Genomic DNA, 6,000 nt, shown 5'->3' on the forward strand with positions numbered 1-6,000 from the left:
CTCAACTGGCCCATTCCTTCTAATGTAAAAGAAAAACGCTTTCTGGGGTTTGCCAACTTCTACAGAAAATGTATTAAAAATTACTCCGACGTAGCTCATTCACTTAATCTAGCAAAAAACATCCTTTCAATTGGAATGAAAAGGCTCAAAAAGCCTTCGATGAGGGGGCGGGGCCTGACTGCCAAGATGGCCGGACGCGCTCTCTAACCGCTCCGGCACCAGCGGGCACTATATCAGCAATATTAGCCGACCAAACCATGAATGCAGTACCGGGTGCTCGGAACATTAAGCGGGACACCCGGCGGAACGCAATGATACCTGCCTTGCCACAGACCGCAACACGAGCGCTTGAACCGGCCATGAGGCCTACACGGGAGCGGAGACGAGTGCCTGGGGGAGATGGCCGATCGTCCAGCACAGGAACCGCTCACAAGCTGGTAGCACACGATGCTCTGCTACCCCCCCCTCTGGACCGGCGGGGGATATCCCGGTCCTCGATGGGGGCGACTACCCCCGCACAGCAATGCAAACAGGCGACAAAACCTATGGTGAGGCGAAACTATCAGGGCACAGTCAAGATGGCGGCACAAGCACGGCCTGCAACACGGCGCACACATATCACGCCACCCAAACATACTTGGGTATTCTTCGAGCGGCTCTGCACGGCCCTCTGGACAAAACACGGGACCGGGCGCCGAGTCTTCATGATGGCGAGACAAACGGCAGCATCCTGGATTCGCCCAGCGGTCCGGCGACACTTGGGCGGACTCCCGCCGAGAACCATTAAAGCGACCTCCAAACTTACACAGCGCCGAAAAACAAGATGGCCGGGACAGCCGCAATGGGCCGTGGGTGACGGCACTCACCGGTATTCATACCCCCGCGAGACCAGCCAATACACCCGACCTCTCAGCCACCCTAAGACTCCTGAGACTTCCGACCCTCATGCCAAACTTACCAACTTCCGAGCTCCAGCCCGCAACGGAGGGATTCACCGAACCGGTGCACAGCACGCACAGGCCGGCACAAGGATGGTGAGCCAACCCACCCGCACCTCACCGAGCGAGCGTGCAGCCCTCGGACAGGGCGCCCCCATGCTGAACAGGACTGTACACCCGGTGGGCATAGGCTGAGGGGGTCTACCTGCAATGCAGGCGGCACTGGGCTCCAGCCTCTGCATTATGCACATTTCGGGACTTTGAAGCCGCTGGTAACAACCCGCAGCCCAGACACTCACCTCGCAATTGAGCTCCTTACTGAACTGTGACCAACATAACTCGTTTTGCGCTACTTAGCCATACCTGTTAATGGCCTCACCCGGCTTGTTTGGCCTAGGACTACTTACCTACTTTAGCACGCATCCACTTACCCTCTTACAATACGCAAATGTGTATGTAAATTCTTTACCAAAGAGTGGCACTAAGGAGTCTCACAGGCATCTCCTACATTACCCTCACATAACATGCTAACACGGAAACCAAGGTACAGCCTAGCACGGCATGACCCCACAGCCTATAACTACAAGCTTGACACATGCCATAGTCGCGATGCACATAGTTTGGCAATAAGCTGTACCAACACTAGTCCATCATCATACTCTTGCCTTACATATAAGCGTCCCTAGCACATTAGGTCTGCCTAGCATATGAGTGCTTTTAACATGATTTGCCTGCATAGCATATGACTGCTTTCAACATGTCATGCCTGCCTAGCATATAACTTTTTTTTGTTTGTTTTTTTTTCCATGTAACTGCTCTCACCAGGATATGTCTGCTTAGCATATTACTGTTTATATCAGGTTGTGTCTGCCTAGCATATAACTGTTTATATCAGTTTATATCTGACTAGCATATAACTGTGTACATCAGGATATATCAGCCTAGCATATAACTGCTCTCAGCGTGATCTATCAATCTAGCATAACTATTTTAAGCTGGCAAAACCGGCCTAACAAAGAACTGCTTGCCACACGTCGTGTTCACCTAGCATATAGTTATCTCCTGTAACAATATACGACCAACAAACCATTAAGGTCTCAACTCATGTTAACTTGTTTTAAACAAAACGTATATATAGTTTTACTGTTACCATTCTTTGCCACACTTGACTATGCATACTCTTGCTTATTTAACATCTCGACATCATTATTAACTTTACTGAACAAGATGTTTTCGTTAATCGACGTAAAAATAAAAATTAGGCATTGTTATTCAGGAAAAAGCCTTCGATGAATTAAAAAGATTTACAACTGCTCCTATTCTTCAACTTCCAAACCCCACATGTCTTTATGTCCTTGAAACAGATGCTTCAGAAACAGCCATCGGAGCTGTCCTCTCTCAACACAAAACTCCTCAAGATCCTCTTCATCCAGTTGCCTTTTTCTCACGTTCAATGTCTCCTGCCGAAAAAAATTACCCTATAGGAGAAAAAGAATTATTGAGTATAAAAGCAGCCTTAGAAACCTGGCGACATCTTCTTGAAGGAACACAAACTCCTATAATGGTTTATACTGACCATAAAAACCTTGAATATCTTCACTCCAACAAGACTCTCTCTGCTAGGCAAGTAAGATGGAATCTTTTCTTCTCCCGGTTTAATTTTCAAATTGTTTTTAGACCCGGATCTAGGAACAAAAAAGCGGATGCCCTTTCCAGAATTCACCAAGATCTTGAATTGGAACCTCCTCCGCATACAGTCATCGGAATCTTAACGTCCCTTATAGATGACATAAAAGGCCTAAGTAAAGATGCTCTTGAACTTCCTAAATCAATTAAGTTATCAAAGAAAGATGGTCTCTATTATTTCAATGACAGGATTTACATCCCTCCCGCATTCAGAAATAAAGTACTCGAATTTATTCATGATTCTCCTCTGGCTGGTCATCCTGGTATAAAAAAGACCCTAGAATTATCCAAAAGATATTATTGGTGGCCTCGCCAGGACACCACCATCGAATCCTATGTCAAAACTTGATCAACCTGCCAAAGATCCAAATCTGAACATCATCACCCATTTGGTCAATTGTTGAATCTACCGATTCCGGAGAGGCCTTCCATTTCTATGGAGTTCTTGGTGGAACTTCCCCCTTCTCAACATCATACCACCATTTTAGTAGTAGTGGACCGCTTCACAAAAGTGTCCCATTTTATCCCCTTGAAGAAATTACCCTCATCATCTGAACTCTCAAAAGTATTCCTCGATAATATAGTGAAACTTCATGGACTTCCAGATGAAATCATATCAGACCGAGGAACCCAGTTTACCTCCAAATTCTGGAACGCATTGTGTGCTTCTCTTCGTATTCAACGTAAACTATCTTCCGCTTATCATCCCCAAACCAATGGGCAAACTGAATGAGTTAACCAATGCTTAGAGCAATATTTACGATGTTATTGTTCCCACTTACAAGATGATTGGATGACATGGTTGCCCATGGCCGAATTTGCATATAACAACTCAGTTCATACCAGTAGCAAAATGATTCCCTTCTTCTCCAATTATGGGTTTCATCCCTCTTCGTTTCCTGCTCATACAATTCCTTCATCTAACCCCACCGTTTCAAATCAAATCTCTCACATGTCTTCCCTATTTCGAAAATTACATGAAAATCTTGAATTAGCATCCTCCAATCAAAAGAAGTTTTTTGATACTAAAAGACAACCTCCTTCCGCTTATAAAATTGGTGATCTTGTCTGGCTCTCCTCAAAAAACATATCCACCAACCGTCCTTCAAAGAAGCTAAGTTCCCTTTTTCTTGGTCCTTTTCAAATATTGTGAATTATCAACCGTAACGTTGTGAAATTGAAGCTTCCACCTTCTTTAAAACTTCATCCTGTCTTCCATGTTTCCTTGCTCAAACACCATCTTCCTGACCCTTTCCATAGAGATGTAATTACTACTCCTGATCCTGTTTTGGTACAAGGTGAAGAAGAATACGAGATCCAAAAGATTCTGGATTCACGGATCCATCGTGGCTCTCTACAGTACCTCATTAGAGTTAGGGTTACGGAATTGATGAAGATACATGGGAAAACTCCTCTGTGATCCATGCAAACAGGTTAATTGCCGCATTCCACAAAGGCTATCCTTCTAAACCATGTTGATAGCACCCTGTGGGTGCTCCTTACAGGGAGGGTACTGTCATGCCTCAACTACCGGTAATTCCTTGTCTCTTCCGGGTTGACGGAGTTTAGCCACACCCCTTCTCTGACGCGGTCTCCCCACTCTACAAAATGCGACCGCGCCAGATACAAGACGCTGGATTATTGAACAGCGTTACCGCGATATCAACCCGGCTAAAAGTTTCTCTGCGACCTCTACTTGTGTACCGAACCGGACTGGAATTCTATTTACCCTCCTTCTCCTCTCCTCGACCACGGCTAGTATCTGGACTTTCCTCATCCTGCCTGAGAAACAACCCTCCCCGGAGGAGAACTCCGGGAACCTGATTTTTCACCCTTTGAAAGCTAAGTCAATTGTTATATCTGTGATAAGAGCATACCTTCTCTCAAAACCGCTAAGCATTCCTGCCATAGTCTGCTTTCAAGTTTGCCTAGCATTTCTGCTACAGCCTGCTCTCAAGTCCATTAAGCATTCAGGCTACAGCTGCTCCCAGGCCTGCTATCGCTAACTCCAAAACAAATCACTCCTGTTACAACTTCATTTCTAACTTCCTCCATTTCCTTAAAACTTGCAAACACCAATGTGCTAGATTGCATGTATATCGGAAGCTGCTTACTCCAATTAAACCAACAGCAAAGTAATTAAAGATACAGTACCTGTATTTTCCATTATTGAATACACAGTTCCTATTCTATTCTCTAAGTATCCTAATCAACAATCTAAGTCCTAAGAAATCTGCAGTTGTGCTCCATATCAACCTATGTAAACGTTACACTGATGCTTTTAGGTTGATTCCTGTATCTCCGGACTTGTCTCCATGCAAGATGTTTTTTCTTCCAGACTAATTTCCCAGAAATTAACAAAGGAGATTAAATGAACAATAATATTGCAATGTTATAGTTTACTATAACTAGAGGCACTCAGTATCACACATCACAGATCCATAGGTATGCCCCTTCTCGGTCTCTCCGCTCTGCCCATGACCTTCTCCTGTCCGCTGCTCGCACCCGTACGGCCAACTCAAACTTGCAGGACTTCTCGCGGGCGACTCCCTTCCTATGGAATAGCCTGCCTACTGCCATCAGACTCTCCCCTAGTCTTCAATTGTTTAAGAAGGGCCTTAAAACTCCTATCTTTAGGAAAGCATATGGCCTCCCAGACTAACCTCTACCTCACATACCTGTCTCTTGCTCTCTCCTAAAGGGCAGCACTTTACTCTCTCCTCCAGCTCTGCTTCACTCCAACCTTATTTGATTGCTATTTCATTTCCTATTGTGTTTTAAACCCCACCTCCTATAGACTGTAAACTTGTTCCTGTAAGTTTTCTTGTAATTGTCCTATTTATAGTTAAATCCCCCCTCTCATAATATTGTAAAGCGCTACGGAATCTGTTGGCACTATATAAATGGCGATAATAATAATAATCATTAACACACATTATATTGGAGCATTCTACTATCACTATCATTTACAGTCCTATATTTAAATTGGCACCATTTCCTTGTTAGCCCCAAGTCCCCTGTAATACTATAAGAGAAATAATATTTCCAATTACATAAATAGTGACAGAGCCATTTGAATGCATTATATTTGTAGTTGTACAGTACAGTGTGGGGGTATTGCTTTGGGAGTAAGGGTGTTATAACACAGCGTGAAGTTTAAGGGACACTCCACTGCCCAAATAAAATAAATAAATACACTGGTCAGCCACAACACCAAACCACTGATAGGTGAAGTGAACAACATTGATTATATAATTACAATGGCACTTGTCAAGGGGTGAGATCAGAGGCAACTCTCTAATTAGGTGATTTAGGCGGCCGCCTAAGGCCTCGCGCTGATTGGGGCATCGTGGACGCCTAAATCGCCTTAGGGCAG

Source organism: Pelobates fuscus, chromosome 1 (assembly GCF_036172605.1).
Source record: "Pelobates fuscus isolate aPelFus1 chromosome 1, aPelFus1.pri, whole genome shotgun sequence".
Classification (NCBI taxonomy): Eukaryota; Metazoa; Chordata; class Amphibia; order Anura; family Pelobatidae; genus Pelobates; species Pelobates fuscus.